This window comes from Amblyomma americanum, chromosome 11 (assembly GCF_052857255.1).
Source record: "Amblyomma americanum isolate KBUSLIRL-KWMA chromosome 11, ASM5285725v1, whole genome shotgun sequence".
Classification (NCBI taxonomy): Eukaryota; Metazoa; Arthropoda; class Arachnida; order Ixodida; family Ixodidae; genus Amblyomma; species Amblyomma americanum.
In genome coordinates, this window is record NC_135507.1 from 92,467,835 (window position 1) to 92,494,876 (window position 27,042).

Sequence of the window (27,042 nt, forward strand, 5' to 3'; positions counted from 1 at the left end):
GCACCAACGCCACCAGCACCAGCAGCCCAAATCCGCTCCAGTATAAAGCTATTAACCCTGTCCCGCCAGTGCTACACTTGCCTTCTGTTGGAATCTAGTACCAACAATTTGCGCCAAACGCAATTTTTCATCGCACCCTGCGCAGCCATCGGCCCATTCAACTTGAAGAATGAAAATTGGTTTTTGAGGAAAGGAAATTGCGCAGTAAGTGTGGCGCAGCGGATAAAATTTTGTTTTGTTGCTGTGCACGAGTGCGAAAGATACTCTTTATAATCCTCTTTTATTCGCCGTGCACTTTCGGGCACAAGCTAAACGCTACAGTTTTAAGCTCAGCTCTATAAAGAAGCCTCGAGTGCTGTGGGAAGGGAAATAGAAATTTCAGCAGCATAGATTAAGCATATAAAAGTTCTAAAGGGGAATATAATTGGCTCTTTAGACCAGCTTTAGTTAGTTAAAATTTTCAATACATTTACACCGTAATTCTAACCTAGACTGCTGTGTCGGAGAAAAACACCAAACATACCATGTTTCTTGTTCCTACTATCTAGCTTGATTTGTGTAATTCCGAAGCCTTAATACAAGACGCACCTGCATATCCTGAAATAAGAAGTCTGGCTATTCGATGAAGATTCTCATTATTGTGAGCTAAAGGCACCATTCTTTGCTCTATACGTAATCTGCCGGATGCTGATTATCGTTATCGCTAGGAAGGGATCAGGTATATTTTGCTGTAGAGCAAGGCAATGTTCAAGGCGTTTCACTAACCGGTCGGCCCAAATGCTCTCATCACGTTCAGATTGGGTTTTAATAAATTTCAATATTTCGTAATGTAGTCACAGTAAATTGTGCTCGCGGCAAACCGAGTATATCGCGAGCTCTTGTTTATATTCCTCCGGTGGCATGCTAGTTTTTGATTGCCATAACAACATGATATATTTCATAACAGCCTTCAAAATAAAATATTCTATTTTCAGGATTGCTCTGAGTTGTTCACATATATCGTGCTGTTGCAGTTAGATAGCCACTGCAGTGTAAATTGCCAAGAAGTTGTGTTCTGGACGAAATGTCTTCTCATTTCTCAGTATACTGAATTGAATATGGCGACGCGGTTTCCTCTCCCCATCCTAGGAGTGTACCATGCCTGGAAAGGATGGCGAGTGCGGTAGCGGTTGCACATGTATCACCAACCCACTTACCCCAAACGACACGGTAAAGAGAATTTGCAAGAGTACCGGTGATGGCACGTCAGCTTCTGAGTAGCCTTCGCCAGGTACTGCCAGTGGTCCACCCGAGGGTTACCAGCTGCCCGGCGCACCCGGGCAATTGCCACCAGGAGCGATGGCTCCTGCTGCTGGACCCGCTCAGTCGCACCAGCCTGGTTTTGGACGCGGCATGCCAGAACAGTCTTATGGGGCGGTTGGTGGCTATGGCTCTTCTTATGGACAGTGGGCAGGGCGTGGAGGACAGTATGGACAAATGGGAGGAGTGGGATCACAGGTAGCCGGAGCGCTGGGAGCTCTGACAACTGGAATAATGGGAGGACTTGGAGGGGGCGGAATGGTAATCGGAGGCTTCGGAGCGGGAGGAATGGGAGGATTCGGAGGGGGGTCAATGGGAATTAGAGGAGGATTCGGTGGAGGAGGATTCGGTGGAGGTATGGCATACGACCCAGGAATGGGAATTCAGGGAATGGGAGGGGGAGGTATGGGATACGCGACAGGAATGGGACAAGGGTCACCGGGAGGTTGAGGTGTGGAATATGCAACAAGTAATGCGCCGACACAATCTCAACAGTCTCCAGTTCCACCGCAAGCACCACCTGCTGCAGGGCAACCGCTACCTGCACCTTCGGAAGGATCGTCGTCTCAAAACTTACCCAAGGAGACTTCATCCCCGAAACCTGGAAGCACTTCAGCGAAACCTGCGAGTGTTGCGCCGCCACCACCAACGTCTAAAACGTCTAGTGGGTCTTCCAGCCGTCCAACCTCACCCCAAAGACCTAATTCCCGGCCACCACCACCGCCACCCTTGTCCTCGCGACCTTTGGCCGGCAGCAGGCCTCATTTGCCCCCGCGAACACATTCATCGACCGGCGGCCGACCTTCAGCGCTCCCGCGACCAGGTTCTGCGGTTGGCAGCAGGTTTACAGTGCACTCGCGACCAGGCCATCGTGCAGGACCTATTAGGTGGCCAAATAGAGGTTGAACGGTCTATGGGAGTCATTCGTCAGAAAATAAATTTGTCATGCAAAATTAAAAACATGATTTCACGAAAGCTTTCTTTCTTCATCATGGCCTCAAAGCAGTACGGCTAAAAAATTACGCCGAGGAGTGCGATTAGAATTTTACTGGCTGTTGAACTACTAGAAACCTAAGCCATCGCGGACGGAACACGGAATACAGAGAGGCGGCTGCGCTTGGCCTCGATTTACTGCTGAGGCAGGTATAGGAACATACATCTAGTTCTGGTTTCAACCGCTGCAGCGAACCAGGTCAGCACACTAATCATTCTTGCAAACACACCATTCACGTTGTATTTTTAATACTTGGAATGATTTGTCAAAATGAGCTTAAGTTTACAATAGGGCTCCACCCTTTTCACTTAATCTTACCCAACGAAACACTTTTTTTCTCTGTTGCAGTCTGGATGGTCAAAGCAGGGGCCCATGCCAGCGCGCGCACTCGCGGCAGTTGTGACCGCTGGTAGATGAGAGCGCGTCAGCGTCGCGGCTTTTTCAGTTTAGTGAGTAGTTCACCGTGCAAGACCTATTGTTCGTTCCACGTTTTCGACATGAAATACATCGTGAGAGTGCCTGCAGCTCCACCACGGCTTGAAGGCGATTCACTCCTCATATGCTGCAGTATAGCACCCGGACACCGGAACCAAAAACTTGTGCCAAGTTCTTCCGATTCACACCTGATGAAAGGTGAGCCAGCATTGAGATCGGCTCGTGTCGTTTATGGTTTGTGTGGGTTTAACACCCCAAAGCTACTCAGGCTGTGACGGACGCCGTAGTGAAGGGCTCCGGAAATTCCGACCATCTGGGGTCCTTTAACGTGCACTGATTTTGCACAGCACACGGGCCTCTAAAGTTTCGTCTCAATCGAAATTCCACCGCTCTGGCCGGGATCGAACCCGCATCTTTCAGGCCAGCAGCGGAGCGCCATAACCGCTGAGCCGCCTCGGCGGCCAAGGCTCGTGTTGTGTGCTGCGAATATTATTACAAATATCACAAAAGCACATAAGCGTTCATTTACGTGAAGCGGTTTGCTTTACCTGAGCGTAAGGAATTTTTTTGCGCATTATTTTCACCAAACGCTCTGGGATGCAAAAGTGAATATAAGCATGCTCATGCTACAGGCAGACGTATATGTGCCCCAAAGAATGTATTTTTCGCGGAAGCCTAAATTCTGCTGCAAATGACGCAACACTTGCGGTCGTACTCGTATTTGGAGTTACACTGCGTTTTTGCCGTTATGCTCCACTTATGCTTTTCATGTGCCTATCTGTTTGTCGCTTTAGGAAAGGATATGACATTTGGCTTATGTATGATTAAGTTAAATTTTCTCCTTATTTTTCTTATCAAAAGCATATTATTTCGATGCGCGATTCAAAATGTTTCTGCATGCAAAATTTCTTTCGGCAGGACGCTAGAGCTTTGATGTTTCAGTGCGGGATCTGGACAGCGCGACGGCCGTCAGGACGAAGTGACGGCATTATTTTGGCGAGCGTTCCGCATTGTCAAACGGCGGTGATGACAGGCAGGCAGAAATAAGGTAGACAAACTTGAAAAGGTCTCTGCATAGCAGATTTTGTCGCCCACAATGGCAGTAAAACAATTAGTCGGTGGCGACAGCGATGTTCCGCTTGAGAGACAGTCCAGGCGGCTGTCAGACGCTTTCCATTTTAACGTTACCCAAGAGTATACGATAAGCGTCGAGGGTGGTAGCGAACAAACTGAACATTGCAGAGCTGCGGAGCCGTCACCTCCATTCGTGGTTGACACTAAAGTCATGTCTAGCACACAACAAAAAGAAAATAAATAGTACTATCTCGCGGCCACCAGAAAATGAGATCATAAGCTGGTGGTGATGGAGGAGGCGCAGTGCACATGTAGGATCTGATGAATATATTGGCAATATTCACTTGCCTATGTGATAGCGGACAAGCCACAATTCCAAGTCCCGTCATATGCAAACCTTAATGGAGTATTCCAATCCGTCATCCGAAGCAGCTCTCATATTCCGCGGAGAAGGAAAGAATCCATCATGTCCCAATTTCAACTCAGGATTTGAATCCACATCGTCATTGAGAAAAGAAGCTCTTCGTTTGCACGGAGTAAAAAAAGTTCCTTCGGATCGCCGACTGGTGTGCGCCATAAAACCAATTTGGCAACTTTCATTTTCTTTTTAGTCGTTTCATTGCCGCAGGTGTGACACGTGGCTGAAATACGCCATAGTGAGGATCTGGCGGGGAATACGAGATGAGAGCTAAAGGCCAATCACTTTTGCTCCAACCATTTCAAAGGTGACGACCACTCGGGCCATATGAAGATAAAGCTGCATTTGGTCGCGCTTGACGAATGTAACGGTCAGCCACGCAGGTGTCTAGATATCATGCACATGTGGATAATCTATGCGAATGTCTGTAGAGCTCCTCATGCGTATTTAGCCGCCGCGGTGGCTGAGTGGTTATGGCGCTGGACTGCTGACCCGAAAGACGCGGGTTTGGTACCGCCCGTGGAGGTCGAATTTCGATGAGGGCGAAATGCTCGAGGTCCGTGTACTCTGCGATGTCAGTGCACGTTAAAAAAGGCCAGATGGTGCAAATTTCCGGATTCCTTCACTACGGCGTCCCTCATAGCCTGAGTCGCTTTGGAACGTTAAACCCCCATAAACCATAAATCATAAACCTCATGTGCATTTTTCTCGCTGATGATTTCAGGATACCTTCTGGCCTTCCATACTTGCTACTAAATGCCCCATGAGCACACTGATTTGTGCGACTTTGTTTCAGAGCCTACAAGCAATATCGATACGTTTCACTCTGGTCAGATTGCCAGTGTGCTGACGCAATCCCAGAGAGGTCCCTCATTTTAAAGATCGCGTGAAGGGTCCCGTACAGCAGAAAATCTGGCTGCGTCATCGTAGATATGTGAGTGAAAAATAGCCGCAGAAGCAACCTACGTGGGGCACCTAGGCCACATGACTTTGTGGCGTCGTCACAACATGCCCATTAGAATGTGAACAAAACTAACCACCGTGGCTGGTGGCACTTTGCTCGGGAACAGCAACCTGGGTTGCTCAGGCCCCGCCGGTGGCAGCCCCTGCAGTCGTAAGGCACTGGCGCATGAGTTAACCGTTGTACCGCTGCGCCATGGGTAGTAAAAGGCACTCCCAATGATTATTGTTATCATCATCATCATGAACCCTGTTACACCCACAGTAGGGTGGCTAGACTGGGGAGGTGTGAAGACCGCGGCGCTTTCCCTCGGGCGCGCGTGACCCCTCTGCGCACCGATACCGCCAGGGGAAATGTGGCGCTGCTACTAGCGGCGCGGTAAGCTTCGCCTGGTCAGCCTGGCTCAACCTCTCAGCTGCGTCGGTCTTGCGCACATCGTAGCAGTTGTCAGTGCAGCGTTTTCTCATGCGAGATGCCTCCACCAGCAAGAAAGAAGACCGAGCGTTGGTGCTTTGTGCCTGGGTGTGACACGGGATACAGGAAAACGTCAGAAAAAATCTCTTTGTTCCGTGCCCCTTCCTGCCAAGAAATGTTGGCCAAGTGGTCTCGAGCGATCCCACGGGCCGACAAGGTGTTGGAGGAGAATTCTGCAGTTTGCGAAAGACACTTCGACTCACGGTACGTAGCCAACATTTTTAGCTGGGCTTGTGGGTGAGACTTATTGGTATGTGGAAAGCGTCTAGAATAAACAGAAGTGTGACACGTGTTATCGGCGTGCTGTGTGACGGTACATAACGCATTGCACGACATTCTCGCAGCATGCCCATCCTGCTCTTTCACGCTAGCTCAAACTGATCACCATGGTCTGTTCTTTCTGTTGCCTCTAGGTTTATCGTTCGTGACTTCAAGCACATTATTAATGGAGCTGAGGTCTTGATACCGCGCTCCATTCCTGCCCTTTCAGAAGACGCAGTACCTACTGTATTTCCTAACCTACCGAAATACATTAGCAGAATGCTGCCGAAAGAAAGAAAAAGAAGAAATGCCTCACAAGCTCCTATACCTTCAAAAAGAAGCGGCGCTTGCCTTGACACGACGGAGGAATGCCCCCCGGCAGACGTGGAGGGTGTAGATACACAGCGGGGTGGAATGTCCGAGCCGTTCGCCGAGGAACTATTCATTTTCAATCTGAAACGACCTTCGGAACTGTGGTCACTGCAGAAGCTTAAGCAGAACAACATTGCCTGCTACCAGACTGCAGAATTTGCAAAGGGCGAAACACCGCCTGTTGTGTTTACCAAAATGGTAGTGTTCTGCATTGGAGAAGGACATGTCAAGTGCAGCATCTTCTTGGCTGGGCAATTTCATAAGGAATGCGATGTGCGGTGTAAAGAACAAGCAGAAGGTGAATTGTCGTACGCAAACAGCCTCACCGTGTGCAGTGGAATTGGCCATAAAAAGGAGTTCGAGAAGCTAAATATGAACAACATTGGAAGATTATCCGGACATTGCCTGTTCTCATCAGCATGTAACGGATCAGTACCACAACGTATGTTGTTCTGGACTTGAAGGACTGCATACAGCTTATAGAAATTTGTGTACAGTAATGTCTTAACATTGACGACCAGACTGATACATTTTAAATGTCTTTTTTTCATTTCAGGTACATCTGCACAGTTACCTAACCGCTGCTTGTCATGCAAAAAGAGCAGAAGCAGTATGAAAGCTCGCTTGCTACGCTGCAAAAAGAAGGCTCGACTCCAGCTTTCAAATGTTGCTGCAAAACGGCTAAAGTATGCCATGCGTACCCTGCAACGAAGGAATAATAAGTTGAACTCTCTGCAAGATGCCCTCAAAAAGATGCAAGAAAAAAACATGGCAATCAAAGCAACCTTTTTTGAGGAAAAGGTTACCCTGAATACTCTTTTTCTTTATTTGAAAAGCATTTACTTTTGTAACTCTGTATATGTTTTCCAGCTTAAAGAGCTTCCCAAAAAACAGCAACCCGCTGTGCGTGCGTGTTTTGAAGTATCAAGAAGGAAGTCCAACCATGGGTACCGTTACAACAAGGAATGGCTGCTGGAATGTATCCTCCTAAGGATGAAAAGTCCACGACTGTATGATCACCTGAGGTCTCATAAAATCTTGGTGCTGCCTAGCCGAGTCTGTCTGCAAAGATACATGAAGGTATTTAAATGTGCCTTTTTTTACATGAACAAAAAGTAACTGCTCTTTCTATTTACAGGGCTTCAAAGCATCGTATGGCTTTAGCACCAAGCTTCTTGGGTGTGTAAAAAAAAAACAGAAGAGCTTGATGGAATTAGGCGCCATGGGGGCTTGCTCATAGATGAGATGAAACTTTCTGCTCACTTGGACATGACAACCTCAACTCATATAGAAGGCTTTGTTGACCTAGGTCAATTCAGTGACCACAGGGACAAATATACGAAAGCTGACTATGGGCTTGTCATTATGTTTCAGCCTTTAGTAGGCAGCTGGACCCCAATAATAGGTAAGAATGTTTGTACAAAATATGTTTATTGATTTCAAACTATAATCACGTGCTTATATGATGTGCTTCATTTCTCTATAGGTGTATTTGCTTCAAGTGGAAACGTCAAGTCTCAGATGCTTTCAAAAATTGTGTTAGAGGCAACGGTGCTTTGTGAACAAGCTGGTCTTCTAGTTCACTATGTCTGCACAAACGGCGCAACATGGAATCGCTCTATGTGGCACAACCTTGGTGTGTACGGCAATGGGAAGAATGTAAAGTGCAAAGTAACGCACCCCTTGATGAAGACAGGTTCCTACACTTTATTTCAGATTTCCCGCACCTTGCAAAATGTGTGCGAAACACATTGCTTAAGCAAGGACTCAACACACATCTTGGCCGAGTAAGCTTGCTACATGCTGGTCTATTTTTTATATATATGCCTTGTTTGATTTGCTTTTTTATCGCAAGTAAAATGCGATTTTATACTTCATTACTTATATTACAGGCCCACTGGGAGCATGTTTCCACCATGTGGAAGCTAGACAATAACAGTATGACACTGAAGGTTGCACCAAAGCTTACTCGCAGTCACATTTATCCAAATGGCTTTGACAAGATGCGAGTAGACTTGGCTTTCCATATTTTTAGTAGAGAAGCCGAACATGCCATTTCCTTTTACAAGGAGGATATAGAAAGGATTTATCCAAATGCAGAGCCAACAAGAGCTTTTGTTGATCTGATGGCGAGGCTTATTGAATCTATGACATCGAGGTTCCCTGCAGAAGCCATGAGGTAATTTTGGTGTGGGGTTTTTCTCTCACAATGCTGCATGATTTTGTTTTTGGTATTTCAGACCGGGCAATAGGAAAGAGGCCACCCTTGATGAAGCGCTTCGGTTTCTTGATGAATGGGAGGCTCACGCCAAAGGGCACGGCTTTCTTAGTAAGAGTACTTCTGAGGGGCTGAGGGTGTCTATACATTCTACAAAGCACCTTCTAAAGTACCTTTCAGAAAAGGTCGGCTTCAAGTATATAATGACATCAAGACTGAGCCAAGACCGCTTGGAACAATGCTTCGGCGTTGTCAGGCAAACGAGTGGGGCAAATGATCATCCTACCCCAGCTCAGTTCATTCTGATCATAAGGTATGTAATTTTTACTTCGGTTTTACAGACTGTCAGCATGCTTATATATGTAACAACTGTTCCATGTGCACATCCAGGTGTCTAAGCTTCTACAGTCTGGCAAGGAGCCCTAAGGACGGCAATGTGTCGCCGGATGTCCTCGAGTCATTGCTGTCTGTCGAGGAGGTGCTGGCTGAAAAGGAAAGCCTGGCAGAAGACAGCGTAAAGGCTTTGCCAATTGATGCCATGGAAGTGGCCGCAGACCACCACAGCTATGCTGAGCGGCACAGCGATGCGCGGCTGATCTATTACATTTCAGGCTATGTTGCTAGAAAGCGAGTTCTGACAACCCATTGTGAAGCCTGCAGAGCAGCATGTCTCTGTGATAAAGACAACATTGCAAAAGAACTTCCAGCCGAGGCAACCAATGAGTGGAACCTTGGGGGCCTTTTATATCCCTCAGTGTCGTTTTATAATCTTATCAAGGTCCTTGAAGACAAACTTACATATGCGTTCTGCCGAACGCGCTTGCATGCCGAAGCTGCGGCAGAGATTTTACAGTCTATTAGTGGTGTGCCAAAAATTGGTTGCTCTCACCATTCTGTTGCGCTGACAGCATCAGTAGTACGTTTTTATTGCCTCACAAGGATGCACTTTTTGCTCAAGGGCATAAATCAGGAGGGTAGTGAAGGGAAGCGTAAAACACTGAAACCTTGTGTATTGTAGATTCTTTCTGCAAAAGTTTCCCCCCTCCTTTGTAAATAAATGTTTTCATGACCAGATATGTGTTGCTTCATTGTCTACAATCGTCGGAGATTGCTTACGTGAGCGTCAAGCTGGCATACATGCTACAGGTTCACAATCGGGGACAACTGGTTATCCGCGTTGGGGCGCCTTCAGCCAACGCGACTGCAGTTTCGAGGTCCTACGGCACGCATTACAACCTGCTCTTCTCGCCGTAGTGGCTGCGTTTCGATGGCGGCGCAACGCAGAGAGTCAGTGCACGTTAAAGAAACCCAAGTGGTTGAAATTATTCTGAAACCTTCCACTACGGCGTCCCTCGGATCCTGGGCAGCGTCTCGAAATGTGCACGCAAAAAACGCGCTTCAGTACAGCTATGCAATGCAAACTGGGCTTGTGAAGCAGCATATTCCACGGGAATAATGATGCGAGTTGACGAAACCTTATTTTATGGTAAAGATTCATTCTTTGACACTCACAAAAAACGCGCGGTAAGCGAAACAAGCCCATTTTCGCCTCGGTGCTAGAAATTTAGCCTACGCGATGCGCTCATTTCGGCTGCTCACCTTACCGCGCCTCTGCCGTCAGCGCCGCCACACGGCATCGGTGCGCGGCGGGGCCAAGCTTCTCCGGCCGGTTTTCACACCTTCCCAGTCTAGCCACCCTACCCACAGCAAGGCAAAGGCCTCTCATTCAAGATACAGACACCGGAGCGACAGATGATAGAAGGGCATCATCGACTCAAGGCACAAAAAGATAAGATTCCGCTTATTATCGTTCGCTTTGTGTACCAAGCCACGCGGGACATGTGGCTGGCGAAAAAGCGCGCGCTGCAAATAGAAAAAAATCTACATAAATGAGAACCTGACAAGAGCTCAAAAAATGCTGCTTTCAGAGTGCAAGAAGTTTGCGAAAGTTCGAGGATTCAAATTTGTCTGGGTGAGCAACGCGAAAATTCTTGTCCGAAAAAGTGAAGGTGCATCGATCATTAGTATCAACTCTGATAGGGATCTCGAGAACCTAACGTAATAGTTTCTTTTGAGCCATTTCGCTAGTGGAACGGTAATGTTGAAACTGCAAAAACCGATGCAGATTTGAACCATGAACTAGGTTTGCTGCATGTCAATATCAGAAGTTTGAATAAATACTGGGATGAATTAGGATTGATTTTAAAGACTGTCGCAGTTCCATTTGTTGTTCTTATTCTCACTGAGGTTAGTATAGATGTGTCGAAAAAATGTGCATTTGAACTTGCTGGATACACTCACTACACATTGTGCCGTGAAAATCGTAAAGGAGGCGGTGTTATGCTATTCATAAAAAATGAGTCGATGACTAATAGAAATTTACGTCAGCTTTATTCACGCATAGGCGGTCACTCTTTCTATTTCAAAAGGAAATACAGATTACACATTATGTGCAATATACAGGCCACTAAATCAGAATGCCAGTGCATTTTTAGATGAGCTGTATACTTTTTTTCATAAATACATGAATGAGAAACACTTTATCATTGCAGGGGATCTAAACATAGACATTTTGAAAGAAACAAAAGGTATCAAAGCTGATTACCTCAATTTGCTTGCAGAATTTGAACTTGTGAACGTAATTAATGGATATACAAGAGAGGAATACATAGGTGCTAATATTACCAAGTCATGCATTGATCACATAATTATTCGTTTGCAAAACCAGCAATATGTTTCGGGAGTTATAAAGCAAAAACTAGCTGATCATTACTTTGTAACGCTTACAATTATGTCTGATGATCATATAACTGATGGAGGTACTATTACAGGTTCTGTTATAGATAACAGAAAAGTAGACAATTTAATTCGTAATGTTCACTGGTGTTCCTTTTTAGATTTAGATCACATCAGCTTATATAGCAAAACTATTGAAATGTTTCGCAACGTCTATGCGCAGTCAACTAAATCTGTTAACATCAAAATAAGGAGACCAGATAAGAAGTGGATAACTCATGATATAGCGGAATTGTGCTGCGCGAAAGACAAAGCGTGGCATAAATGTAGGAACCAACCTGAAGACAAAGATTTAAGAGATGAATATCGCGCATTTCGGAACCAGGTAACGGCGAAAATGCGACTGGCGAAAAGCTCTTTTTATTCACGACAGTTTTCACTGAACAAACATGACGGAAAGAAAACATGGCAAATTGCCAATGAACTGATGGCTAGACACAAAAAGACTTCCGTTGATGAAGCAGTAAAGAAGAATTTCCCAAAAGAGAACGGAAAGTGCTCTGCGATAAATTTAACGACGTATTTATAAACACAACAAAAAGTTGCGAAATATAGCAGTCAGTAGGCCTGTACCACATTGACCGAAACGGGCATGTGTGCATACCGCATATCTGCCATTGATAATAGTTGACGAGCTAGGAGCATTTTATGCAGAATGAAGCAGTTCAAGCAACCGGGATATGATGGCATCCGTCTAAGAGATCTTTACAGAAATTTTGACGTTTTGAAAGAAGTGCTCATGAACATACATAATGGTGCATTCGAAACTGGTGATATACCTCAAGAACTTAAAATACCTGTTGTCATCCCGATCTACGAACACGAGAAGAAAGGTGATTGTACGAATTATAGGCCGATCGCAATACTTTCATCAATAGCACGTATTATGGAAAAGTATGTTGCATTTGTTATGTAATCATTCTGTGAAAAATGCTCTTTGAACAATGCTGCGCAATTTGGGTTCACAAGGAATAGAAGTACGACTACACTTTTTTAAGAATTTTCTGATTATGTTTACAGTGCACTAGAAAACAATCGCATTGTGTTATCCTTATTTTTGGACTCAAGTAAGGTATTTAACACGATAGACCATATGCTGCTACTCGAAAAATTAAGCTCACTTGGTTTTCGGGGTCACTTTAAAAAGTTTTTTGTCAATTATTTTACAGATAGATTGCAGTGTGTGATGCTTGATAATACGCGCGGATATTTAAAAAATGTTAAATTCGGTGTACCTCAAGGAAGTACACTTGGCCCACTGCTTTTTAACGTATATTTTTAACGTATTTTAACGTATATCTGATTTGGGTTTATTACAGCTTAAGTCAAACATTTTTCAATACGCTGACGATACAGCGCTAGCACTCGAAGCTACTGATTATCGTACAGGTGTGGAATCATTTCAAACAGATATAAGTGGAGTGCTTGACTGGTTCTCAGAAAATTGGATTTTTTTAAACGTTAACAAAACAAAACTGATATGCTTTAAAAAACCCCATAAAATTGTTATTTTAAACCAACCACTATATCTTCACGCATCCCATTGTTACCAGTGTAATTGCAAAGCTATGCAAATGGAGAGAACAGTTCTCTATCTCGGTCTCCACTTTGACCAACACCTCACATGGAGCGACCACATCGTCTACCTCTCTAGAAAGATAAGAGCCATTGCGGCTATGATGTATCACCTTCGTGGCAAATCTCCGCTTCATCTTAGACGATTGGTCTATACAGCAATAGTAGAACCTGTTTTAAAGTACGGCATTACTGTTTATGGTAACTGCTCCGAATACAAGAAAAAAGCATTAAATGTTATCCTAAAAAGAGTAGTGAACACTATATCTTACGCCACAAGACTACACTCGGTTGACATGAGAGGGAAATACGATGAATTAGGCATCCTTCAGATTCGTGAACTCTTCCACTTTGTTGTGTTAACGCGGTATTATTATTCAAATGAATATAAGACTCCCGTAAAAAAAGATGTCACCTTGAGAAAAACGGAACGTTTTGTTAAGCCACGGGTTTGTACAAACTATGGTAAAAAGATGCGCAATTATTATGTACCAGCTGTATTTAATAAAATCCCCGATGATCTATGTATTGCTAATAACAAACGTAGAATGATGAAGGACATAAGAAATTGGTGTGCAAATGTATTGCCTTGTGTCTAGCTTGAGTTGTTTCATAGGTGCTATTTTGTGTTCAGACTTTTTTCTCTGTGTTAGCATGACTGTTTAGAAAAGAAATGTATGCATACAGAGTTACTTCTCCAGCTGCTTCCTGATCAGCCAACAAGCAAAATATGCTTAGGCAGATCAGAATATATGAATATGTACGCATACAGACGAATCAAAAATATAAAACAAAAAGAGGAAAACAAGATACAACTCCATTTATGTCCATATTTCACAACGTCAGCAAACTCAACACTCGTGCAGATTGTGACACGTTCACGTTCACTGCAAAACGTGTCTTTCTGTACTTAGTGTCCATAGCGGTCTGGAGGTCGTCTATTCCTTGATGGCTGTACCCTACTCTGAGGTCCCGATGCTTCTGAGAAACCACTGGCGGCAGGCGAAGTTTCTTCCGGCTCACAGCCGGTCACTGGTGACATAGGCGGCTGCTTCGCAGCAGCCACAGCTGAAGTTCCGGTTGGCGCTTCTGAAACGGGTCTCTCCAAGGTAGGCGGTGAGCTGCTTTCCCTAGCGGTGTCATTTGTATCACTCCTTTCCCCCCACCCACAGATAGATGCAGAAGCTCGTGGCATCCTTGACAACTTTGAAGCGTTCCACGTTTTTCCATCATCAAGTTGGAAGGACGATTGCCCCTGTTTTCTTATCACTTTTGTTGGACGGCTAAAAGCCAGGTCACCTTTAAAAGCAGTTTGTCTGCGTACTCGTACAAGGTCACCAACATTCACTTTAGTTTCCCTTGCGGCCCTGCGAGCGTCTGTGTATAGTTTACTGGATTGCTGCTTTTGCTTCACCCGCTCGCGTAGGCGGTGGAGCTCTGAAGTAGGGTCGGTTGCAAATATTGCTGACGGATACCCAACGACATCGAGCCGAGTCCTTGGTAGACGTCCATGCAGGAGAAGTGCTGGAGCAACTGCAGTTGTGGCATGCGGCGTACAACGGTAAATGCCCAAGTATTCTGTTACCGTTTGGCGTAAGGGACGCTGCTCGAGTGTAGCCACTTGAACAAAGCTTTTAAAAACTCTGTTGAACCATTCTACCTGTCCGTTTGCTTGCGGGTAGTATACAGACGAATGCCGCAAGCGGATGCCGCGATCCTGCAGAAAAACTTGGAACTCTCGAGATGAAAACTGTGGCCCGTTATCGCAAACAATTTCCTCTGGGTAACCTTCACGTGCGAATACTGACACCAAGAAGCCTGTTACTGTGCGTGTTGTGACTTGGTTGCAAAAGTATACTTCGGGCCACTTAGAAAAGTAGTCGACCAGCGTGATCGCATATCGACAATCGTGTGGTGCTCTCTCAAATGGGCCAACAATGTCCATGCCAAGCTTTAGCCACGGTTCCTTTGGTAAGGGGACCGGGTTCAATGGTGCAGCCATAACCTTCGTGCTCTTGTCCGCTGCCTGGCATATACTACACGTTTGAATAGCTAGCTCGACTTGCCTGTCCATGGCTGGCCACCAAAATTTTTCTCGCAGACGTGCTTTCGTTCGTACAATTCCAGGGTGAGCCTCATGAGCAGCGGTAATTATCCGCGCTGTAAGTGAGGCGGGAACCACAAGGCGTTCGCCACGCAAAATCAAATTGTCCACCACTGACAGTTCATCGCGAAGTTTGAGGAAAGGTTGAAGCTCACCCGGCAGAGATTTTTGCGCAGGCCAGGACGATTCAATGTAGGCCTTGATTCGTTGCAGTGTGCTGTCTTCCGACTGGGCCTGTTCAAATTCTTCCCGGGTAATGCAAGAAGATATAAGGGCAACTGATACAGTTTCGTCTGGTAAAGTCTCTTCTTCCTGAGGAGGTGACGCAGGGAGGCGAGAGAGCGCATCTGCTACTCGATTTTGCGTACCCTTCCAGTACTTTACTGTATAGTTGTACTGCAGTAAGCGCTCCGCCCACCGTGCTATTCGCAAAGGACGCCTTCATGGCCCTTGAGTAGACAGCAATGCGACCAAAGCTTGATGGTCAGTAAGCAACGTGAAATGGCGTCCCCACAAGTAAACATGCCCCTTCTCGCACGCCCAAACACACGCAAGCGCTTCGCGTTCTCCTACTGAATATCTCCTCTCTGCAGATGAAAGCGCTCAAGAAGCAAAGGCGACAGTGTGTAGTTTCTCTCCCTCCACCTGTTGGAGAACCGCTCCAATCCCACAGTCTGAAGCGTCAGTGGAAACAACAACTGGAAGAGATGCATCGAACATCCGCAGGACTATGTTGGACGCAAGTTCCTCTTTGGTCTTTCGAAAACTGGAGTCTACCTCGCCAGACCAAACAAATGGTTGCCCCTTTCGAAGCAGAACGCGCATCGGTTCAACCATATCGACAAAGTTGGGAACGAACCTAGAGTAGTATTCGGCCAGTCCCAGGAACGATCGAAGGCTGGCTGTATTGGTGGGTGCCGGTGTATCCTTGATGGAAGCAACCTTTTCCTCCAGGGGAACAATACCACTTGCTGTGATCCTGTGACCCAAAAATGAAAGTTCCTGCGTATCGAAGATACATTTGCTGTCCAGTTTGAGTCCTGCCTCTTTAATGCGTTGAAGTACTCCTGCAAGGTTATCTATGTGCTCCTGCCGGCCCCGCCCGAAGACTATAATGTCATCTATATAGAAGAGCACGCCCTTACATCCTTGCAGGACTTTGGACATCATACTCTGAAATGCAGAAGGCGCGGAAGCCAGTCCGAAGCACACTCATTTAAAACGAAAGAGGCCTTCGTGAGTTATAAATGCGGTCAAATAGCGACTCGCAGGGTGAAGCATGACCTGGTGGTAAGCTGATGCGAGGTCTAGCTTAGAAAAATTTGTAGCCCCCACTAAACTATGCAATAGCTCTTCTGTATGAGGAAGGGGAAAGCTGTCTATTACGACAGCTTTAATTGCTTGTCGAAGGTCTACACAGAGGCGAATACCTCCCTCTTTCTTCTTAACGACCACAATGGGTGACACCCATTCAGATGCCTCCACCCTCTCTATCACGTCCAGATTTTCCAACCGATGGAGCTCTTCCGAGACCAATGGTCGTAGCGAGAGCGGAAGGCGCCGAAGTTTAGATTGCACTGGCTGCACCGTGGATCGCGTTTTGACGTGATGCACAAAACCTTTCGCGAGGCCAAGGCCTGGATCGAAAAGAGATCCAAACTCGCCAACTAATTCCTTTGGGAGGTTAATATCCTGCACGGCTTTCGTCGGGTCAGGGCGCTGTTCCCTTCGAGAATTAGAAGTTAGCGTCGTTTCAAGGCATTGCAGAGATGACCCATCAATCTGTAGACCGAGGGCCTTGATGGCATCGATGCCCAAGAGTGAGGTTGCTCGTTCTACGACGTAGAAAAAAAGGCTTGTTGTGCTAGCTTTGTACGTAATGTCTGCGAAGAAACAGCCACGAACAGGAATTGGCTGTTTTGAATAGTCCAGTAACCGAACAGTCGGGGCCAAAAGTACTTTGCCTTCAAAATACTGCTTAAAAAGATCGTGTGCAACAATGGAAACTGACGACCCAGAATCTACAAGAAAAGTTATGTCCGCACGGTCAATCGAAACTGTGACGTGAACAGCGGAGCGAGCGGCCGTCGTCACAGCTAGAATGCTCAAAACTTCCTCGCTAGGAGAGTCTTGGCTGTCTACCTCACGCACCGGAGCGGAGCCTCGTTTCTGGCAAACTGAGCGGAAATGACCCATGACACCGCAATGGTGACAACGCTTGCTTTTGGCTGGACAGCCAACTGATGCTGCATTGTGCCGGAATGAACCGCAGCGATAACAACGATACTGGCGGTTGTGCGACCACTTCGAGCTCTCGTCGGATTCTGGTGTACGCGTAGGCGTATTTCCACAAGTATTTATGCGTCCAACATCTACAGAAGGAAATTCTTGCAGATCATTGTACGCCAGCTCAAACTGCCTTGCCAGTAGTACTGCTTTAGCGAACGAGAGGGACGATCCTTCAAGCAGAAGACGCTCGCGCTAGCTCCGAGACGAAATACCAGCAACGAACTGGTCACGCAGCGAATCTCCTTCGGCAGGAAAAGAGCATGTAGCAGAAAGCTCCCGCAATGCAGTGATGTACTCATTCACTGATTCACCAGCTTGCTGAACTCGCCTACTGAAACGATGCCGTTCGGCAACAACATTGCTTGTTGCCGAAAAATAAGCATGCAGAGCGGCGACTGCGATATCGTACGACGATACTTCAGGCCTTGTGTCGCCTGTGCCCTTGCTATCTTCCGACGTTTTCTCAGTAGCAGTTTGCTCACCGAGCTTGACATTGTCCAACGATGGAGGTGAGAATGTGTAAAATATGCGCTGACCTTCTACGCCGAGGCCGTGAAGAAGTAGTGCTTTGCGACGATCCGGCGTGCTGTCAGAGGCCCCCGAAGCAAGCACGTAGTTCTCGAAGATGCGGAACCATTGCGGCCACGCAACAGCAGGTCGACCAGGCACAGGCAGGAACGGGGGCGGCGGCTCGAGTCCAGAAATGCTCATGGCGCCTGAAAGCAAGCGGCGAAAATCACGCCCCCCGAAATTATCCCGTCCTCGTCGCCAATGTTGTAGCGGCGGGTGCCGCTCAAGTACATAACTGCTAGCAACCAAAACCATCCCGGTTTATTTCCACATACAGTCATATATATACACATAGCGACACTGGTGCCTCTGGCGGCAGGTGATCCCCAAACCGAAACCGAAACCACATATACAACAGTTACCCGCGCTCAAAGAGCATACGGTGACACCTGCATTCTCAAAGGTCTTCAGGCACTTTCTGAGCCCTTTTTTTCCATCTCCACACTGTCTGACGCTGTATATCACTGTCAAAGAAACAAAAAATGACAACATGCTGATTCATTGAGCAGCTTCTTTCATTCCTTACAATTATCAGCTCAGCTTTGTCCATTACTTCACACTAACCCTGTCTAGTGCCAGCTGCGGCTTGCGAATTTCCCCATGTCACCTGCTTCTATGACTCTGTTTCATCCTGCTGTGTTTGTCTTCGCTTAGAATCCTGTTCGTTATGCTAAGTTACTGTTAGTAATCTGTTCCCTACCATTTCCTCCTCTTCATCTCGGCTTCATCTGAGGAATATTAGTAAGGTGCGGTTTTACTTCGATGGTCATTCAAGCGCCCTCTATATAACTTTTATGGTGCCTTCCCACTTGTGTGCCTGGTGAACAGTTGCTACTTGACCAAGACAGATGTATTTCTACTTCCGATACCTCACTACTCACTTTAAACTGTCTTTCCCTTTAATTCAGTTTTTTCTTCATCGCTTTCAGTCGTACCATCGCACTTGACATGTTCACGTCCTCTGTTGCACACTGCAGTACGTCCCCTTAATTACTTACAGAGCACTGTCATCAGCAAATCAAAGGTTGCCAGGGTGGTGTTTCTTAGCTTTTATAACAAATTTTTATTCCTCATGTACACATGCAGTGAGCAGTGCAAGAATTTTGTCAGCTTGTATGTTTCTCATTACTTTTTGAACTTTTCGTGGAAAAGAGCATTATTACTGTGCAGTCTGTAGGACTCTTCTCAAACCTTTACATGGGCCTCCTTTATTTTCTGGTTGTGCTTAGCTTGCATGAGTGCTGATATTTTAACTAAATGGAATGCGTTTTCTTAACGCAGCCTACACATAAGCCAGGTGATCAATCTTTGTTGCAGCATTGTGACATTACATGATTGCATTGCTAATTCTTCACAGGTAATGAAAACTCCCCCGTTTATCCACTACTTCTTCCGTGCAGACAATTTTGCCGACTTTCACGGCGAGCAGGCTGTACGTCATGTATTTGGCGCTGTATCCTGGTGAGTCACAGCGACCATCAGCAGCCAGTTAAAGTTGTACACCTTCCAGTTCTTCAGCCAGCATTGCCTGCTGTCCTGAAAATGCTGCTTGCAAGACAACAGAAACTTTTCATTTCGTTCCTCAATCAATAAACAGCTCACTCGTGGGACACACATGAGCCCCATGTTTCAGTACATGATATAGACTCCATAATTTAGGTTTTTACAGTCATGGCTAAGGCCCTTGCTTTGTTGCGGTTCCATGAAACATGAGTGGATTAGGAATTTTTCGCAGAATTGTTTAGCAGCCACATTCTCGTTTTAGTGCTATTGTTTTGACAGCAGATCAGCGGGAATGGCAGCACGATAAAAAAATCCCTATCATCAAAAGCATGAAAACAATTCACACTGTAGTATGTATTCTGAAGCATTATTTGATACCTCCCGCAGAAGGTCGCAATTCCGTATTCTCAGTTAGCAGAATTTTTTTTTCTAGCACAGAAAGTTAGGGCCCTTAGTCATAGCTATATGTTGGTCAATAATGCTTGAATAGGCAGCTGTAAGAAGCGATGAATACAATTTTTTTTTTAATTAAGCTTCAAATTGTGAATCTTCAAATTCTGCAAAGAAAATATGTGTTTGCATGAATGCAACAAATGAAAGCCGGACATTTCAAAAGTTAAAACAATGTGCAGCGTCATAATCGGACAGCCACAAGCCAAGGTTCTTAGTGCCAGCTCCAACGCCTATTTTGATTTGAAAAATGGTCTGCCATACTAATTTTAAAAGCTAGATGGAACCTGTTCATGTGAAACCTCACTTGCAGCTATACACAGTCATGCATTCTTAGAACTTTACGATACTACTTCCATCAAATTCCTTCCAAACAACAATTGAACTAGGCCTGCATGACTAGTGACTGATATATTGTTTTTGTATGTTTTCTTTCTCTGATGAAACTGGTGCCTGTGCCGGGCTACGAAGTTGCACACAGCTTTGCACAGCACGCAGCCGTTCCTTCTTTACAGCGGGCCGCACGTAGGGCCGCTGATAATTGTAGAATGTTCTCTCGCTGATGGTCTGCCCATTGCTGGACCTCAGACAACGCAGCGACGCAGCCAGCGGGCATCCGGAGAACACTATCGTAGCAGCCAGTAGAAGGTTGCCAGCTGCCTTGTCACCCACATGTGGCTTGCTATCCCAGGTGCAACTATGGCCTAGTGCACACACAGCCTGCAATGTGAGCAGTGTGCCCTCCACAGTTAAGTGATTGCGGCAGAGATGGCAGCAGGTGCGGCAGGTGACCACTAGCTCTCGCAGGCACCTCTAAAAAACAATGAACTTTCGTTCACTTTGAACAAATGCATCTGCATGTGAACTGGAAAGAAGTATCATTTCACTGCATTACAATTGCCATGCATTCATCATACATTTTTTCCTTGCAATACAAAAGGTCGGACCTTTCACTGAGTTTTCCTAGTCCGAGGTTTACACAATTGCACTCCTACAATGCAAAATGAATGTTGTCAAAGTTAACACTCCTGGTGGCTTCCATGTTTCATAGGCCGATTTGGTGCAAACACTGAAATTATTAAGACTTCAACAACCATTGGAGTAATAGGCATGCCACCCTACCTTCAAACATTGCCTATACCTTATTTCATAGTGCACTTCAGCACATGCACACATAAATTAGCTATGAACAAAAAGGAAAGCACAGTTCGTGTATCACTTTGAACGGATACCGCTCATGCAGTATGAGGGAAGGAGTGAAAAACGGGAAAGAAAAAGGCACCATAGTTGAAGGCTTTGAATTATTGCCGTGAATTGGGGCTCTGAAATATACTCTCGCATCGTTCGACATGTGGATGCCTCCTTATCTTTGCGTGCATCAAAATTTGTTCACTAAGGCCAAGAATTAATCCCACACTCTCAGGCTGAGCTACCGAACAGTGACCATAAGGTTGCTGTGACAGGAGCAGATTCTGGTGTAGGTGTTACGGTATTATTTATACACTTCACATCCCTGCCGAAACTTGTACCAAATGACGGCATACACGTAGTGTCATGCTCTGTAGCTGGCTGTTCACCTCCATCCCAATCAAAACTATCCACTGTCTCCGACATCACGCTCGCTGTCTCATGTTTCTGTGGCGTTGACGCACCCTGCGCTCTAAAGCTGTGTGGAATGGGCTACAGCGGGGCAGGCACCATTGCAGGTGGCTTGGCCTGTTGTCCTGGCCGTAAAAAAGAGCTTTGATGCTGAAGTTTGCCTGTGTAACTGCAGCAATTGTCTCCACTTATTACCTGAATAGTGCACTTATTACCTGACCAGTAGTGGTTTCCAGCCTTTTCAGGCTGGAAGCCAGTACCATGCTGCAGAGTGCACCCTACTTCCCAGTACACCCCCGCAGTGGTGTGCGGGGCATATCAGGCCACTGCTCTGTGGTCTGTGTTCCCACCGTGTTTCTTGTTGCAGAGCATGTGCAGTTACGAAGTGGCTCCAAAAAATGCATATGCATTTTTCTGAATGTTGTGAACTTATAGCATGCTCAGTAGACTGATGTGTATAGCAGTACTCCAACCATTTTCTTATGTACGCTGATGCTCTTGCAGACCAAAGGAAGGCCTTTAGTTAGCTGAAATTCTTAATAGCCACATAAAAGCAGTGCTGTGAGTTGTACAGCTAACTACGGCGAACTTTTGTGAAGATCATCTGCATGGTATATGCCGATGTCCGCCATGTGTACAAAGCAAAATGCCACAATTGCGGACAGAGAGTCAGAATGGTGTGCCTTGTAGGCGTTGTATTAGTGGGATCACCCTGATTTTGCCTTATGCCATGAAACTACAGACCTCACCATAGGAGCATTGAAAGGATTACACTGGTTGTGTGTAAGGCACGTGTTATGTCATAATAATGCTACTCAGTGGAGCTGTTGCACAGTAACTGATAACAGTTCCTAGCTTATAAAATAGCTAAGGCAGGTGTCATGCGGCAGTCAACATGGTGTACAACTTAGTGCTGCTCTTAGCTGGATTGTAGATGCTCCAGTGGCTTCACTGTTTTCTACCACGGCCTGTGGTGGAACGTGACGCTGAAACCAAATTGGGGGTCTTACAGCATCATGAGGAAGCACATCATTTTTATACTCTATGATGTGCATATTAAACAAAGCTGAGCTATTTCATATTTCTGAGGTCGTAAACAAACTGTAGTCCATGATAAAACACAAGATCAAGAACACTCAAAGTGAACCAGCACTCGAATGCAAGAACAAATTTTCCTTCTGTTGTAGTGTTGTTCATTTTGTTTATATTACGAAGACAATGCAAATTTACTTGTTGCTTAAGTAAATAACTTCCTCTATTTTGCACAGTGCTATATAAAGAAGCCTTTTTTGTTCGGTGAATACTGAAAACAAAGTTATCAATTAGTGCCTGAAAGAAAAATCTATTTCATTTCAGAGTTCCCGGGTTCGAACCCGACCGCGGCGGCTGCGTTTTTATGGAGGCAAACCGCTAAGGCGCCCGTGTGCTGTGCGATGTCAGTGCACGTTAAAGATTCCCAGGGGCTCGAAAATATTCCGCAGCCCTCCACTACGGCACCTCTTGCTTTCTTCTTCCACTCCCTCCTTTATTCCTTCCCTTACGGCGTGGTTGAGGTGTACAATATATGAGACAAATACTGCGCCATTTCCTTGCCCTAAAAGCCAATTATTATTAATATTACAAAGTTTATTCAGTGAACTCATAATTAAAAAAGTAGAGAAATGCAAAGAATGGTGGGCCCAGATGTTTATAATATCTGCTTAATTGTTATAGCGCTTTGAGTGGTGACCTGTCTTTCTAGCATTAGTTTTCCCGACCTCCTTACAATAGTATGTCATTGCACTCATGAAATGTTTGCGGGCAGCAAAATTTTTTCACAACTGACCGGCTATACACGCATTTTCCTTGAATACAAAATGCATGGTGACGAAAGCTTCGAAAGCCACGGACGCAATTTTTCTGCGGTGGTCCCCAACTTCATTGGAAATGATTGGAATGCCGGATTTTGCTGTCGCGAGGACTGGAGCCTGCGGCCAAATCACCTATGTACACGTACGGCACAGGTGATCCTGCTCAGAAATTGCACGACGGGCACAAGTATGTTTAGTATAGTGCCATGTGCATTTCAGCCGTGAAATATCCTGTTAAAATAAAATATACGGTCTGGAGTTGTGGCCAGGCATCGCATTACGGTTTTGCACACAGGAATACTTACTTTCGTCGTTGCCAAAAATAACGTCGGCTGAGCTGTCGGGTTCAGCCAAAGCTTCTTCATGTTCACACCTGACCGCCGCACGAACTCGGTGTTTTAGCAGTAGTCGTCAGGCGAGAACTGCTGAGCACAGACGCGGACCTCTTGTGCTTGTCCGGCTGGAAGAGTCCGATGTGCTGGAGCCAGACAGCTCGCGTGCCTTCATCGTTCGGCAGACCGTGCCAAATGCTAACACCTTGCCGGTCCCTGGCTTCACAACCGCCAACGCAGCACGTCCCATATGCATACATTCTGGTCGGGCAATGCGACGGAGGCCGCGACCGAAATCGCTGGAACGTTAGCACTAGAACTGCTTCTAAAATTCCGATTTCTACTGCGTTTGTTAGCGAGCGTACTTTTCGTGTCTATATTAGGCGATCGTAGTGCACCCTGTTCTAACACGTTGGAAACATGTTAAGTATAGTTGCCGCTTCAACAGCGGCGCCGGCGGAGTGACACACGTGCTACGAGCAGGCGACAGTATTGAAAACCGGAAGGGCGGTACTAATGTTTGATGATGCACACACAATAGCGGTGTAAACATGCATATAAACGACTACTTTCCTTGTTTAGATGAGAAACGTTTGCGGAAAAAGCAAGAATTTAAAGTGTCTAGCGTTTTTATTTTGGTAATTACATGGTCTGGCGTTTGTTCACGTTGGCATGGCGAACCCATGGTAACCCCCGGCTCCTGACGTCATTTCCAAGATGTACGTCGTCTGCCAGATTTCGCTCGATATCTGGCCATCGCTGGTCGCCGCGAGGTGCAAAAGCGGCAATTTTTTAAAATGTACGGTAAATCACCCCTCGTTTTTTAGGCGTCGTACGTGGTAGGAACGCTCAGTGGTCTATACTCTACTTAATGAAACCATTTTAAGCCAGCCTCATGCGCCCCCCCCCCCTTTTCAGAGGCTCTTTAAGCTTTTACTTCTAGTGGACGTATGCTTCAAAACTATCTCTGAATTCTCAATTCTACACCACAGTTGTCCTGAATCGCCCAACGGTACCATTATAATGAGCTTGGACTGAGAAGGACTCTGGTTGTTTTGCCGTTAGTAAGCATACCCATCTAGATACTATGCACGGACCATTTTCATTCCTAACCTCAGAAGAAAGACAGAACTCTTTTATATTGAAAGAGCATGCTAAGCATTGTCGTCTAGTAGTTTTTAGCGCGGAGGGAACACAGCACCATTCAATATCAAAGATGTCGTTCTTGTTAACCGCCAGAGTGAATAAGTGAGTAAATAACGCTACAGTCGGATACCACTTAAATCTGCAGTGACACTCAACCCACATTCAGGACCGCCGCGCACAATTCCTCCACGGAAAAAACGTTGTCTCTTGATAAACCTTTGTTTTAACGTAAACAACAAGCTGGTCACAGGAGGAAGTTGTAGGCTCTCGTGTTTTCATACCTGTATTGCTTAATAAAGTGAAACACGAAATTACTGGTTCTATTTGCTGTTGCAATTATATCCTTCCATAGTGTTCAGGCTAACTGCGAAGTGTTAAATATTGTTGAAAAATGACACTATCTGCGTAAGGCATTAGCCGTCCTCAACCATACTAAACCTTATTTCAAAGAAATCACGCATATTTACTTGCAAAATAATACCGCCCTTACTAAAGACCCGAACTCTAGCTGAATACCTCGGAGCCTTCGGCTACACTGGCAGGTAGACGTAATTTCGATTGTAGGAAATTTCGGCGGGTTAAAGTCCCGGCTTGGCGGTGGGGTCCGGAGCATCGGACGCGTTACCGAGCACCTGCTCCAATGTCGCGAAATCAGAAAGACCAGTAGACCAGGAAGGATACAGGACCAAAAAACTGGGTGAGGCAAACGGGTGAACTTCAGCTGCTCAACGGGTTAATTCAGCTTCGTCGCCTCGACGAGACGCGCGCTCTAGAGCAACGCAAACCCGAAGATAGTTTTATGATTTATAGGGTGTAACGTCCCAAAGCCACTCAGGCTGTGAGGGACGCACTAGTGAAATGCTGTGAAAATATCGACCACCTGGGGTACTTTAATGTGCACTGACATCGCACAGCACATGGGACTCTAGAATTTCAACTCCATCGAAATTTGATCGCCGCGGCCGGCATCGAACTCGCATCTTTCGGGTCAGCAACCATATGCGCTAACCGCTGAGCCTCCGCGGCGGCCGCAGAGACAGATACTGCACCGTGGCAATATTTAAGTTTCTAGCACCCTAATTAGACAGTGTTACAATATTATATACAAAGTGGCTGACACTTTGTTCCTTAAGATATTGTGCCTTTCACCATACTATACGTAACAGTTTCAGAAATTGTTCCCTATTATACGACGCCTATGAAAGAGCGCAAAGAAGATGAGAAGAGGAGACTTACAAGCTTGATATCAAAGGTGCATTTGAAAATGTCCACCGCGACGCATTACGATATGCCCTCGAGGAATGTGGAACTGGTGGACGTCTGCATTACAGACCACATTGACACTATCGGTGGTGACACGATGCACAGTAGATAATAGTGTAGTCAGGAGTGCTCAACGCTAAATTGTTTACTCGCGTGTTCATCGGTGTCTCAAGAAAATACCGTTAATAATTTAACTACCAGAGTTCATAGGCGACATATACATATGAAGATCGTGAGTTACGCATCCACAAATCCGAACAAAGTTGCACCTATCGGCGTTAATAACGCCTGCGCAGTTAAAACGTCAGGGGCTGCAGCCTTAGAGTAATGGAAAACTGGTTTTTACGCAATTGGCTGTCATACAGGAGGCATCCCGCCATGTTGGACTCCAAGGCGCAGATATACGATCCGTAATTTGCGGCTCCATACGTGGATTACCGCTCAAAAGCACATAAATCAATCCAAGTGAGTACTACCGGCCTCAACAAAACATCAACAGCGGGGAACGTTCCCGGCGGTACAACCGGCCCAACTTACCAGTAACTGCGCGCATTCGCTATAAGCAGACGTTGATCGAGAATGTATGACTAACACGTGTTCGACCTTTGTTAGACGTGCTTCTATTTCACCGAGATGCTGCAAATGTCGCGGTAGGAACTAGGCGCCTGCAGTCGGTCTGTCTGTCGCGGATCCAGTGGTGCTTGTTGGGTCGTTCCGAGGCCCAATGCGCCAGCCTGTGCAGCCTCAGTGCTAATCGCCGAGTCATACTGCCGTCAGTACAAATGCTCATCATGCGGGTGGTGGTTTAATGCGTTAAGTGTTGTTTGTGCGCCGCATGTGAAAGCTAAAAAAAAACGAAGTAAGACAAAACCTCCGCTGACTGTATTTGCCCTTTAAACTTGTGCTCGCTAGGAGTGCGAGTCTTCGCCCGCTTATAGTGGGGCTTCAGTAAACAGCTTAAGAGTAACAATAAAACGCCGTGCGGTTTGACGTCTGCAAATTCCATTCTGAATTAGAGATGCCAAGGGTTTCGAGTTAAAAAAGGCTCCGAATGATTGC

General features: G+C 45.9%; 1 long non-coding RNA gene and 1 pseudogene across 3 annotated transcripts in view; both read left to right on the forward strand.

Annotated features, from left to right (window-relative positions):
* LOC144110298 (uncharacterized) overlaps window positions 1-27,042 on the forward strand; it is a 273,584-nt gene that overhangs the window by 214,788 nt on the left and 31,754 nt on the right. The window lies entirely within an intron of this gene.
* On the forward strand, window positions 1,558-9,540 carry LOC144110835 (uncharacterized; annotated as a pseudogene).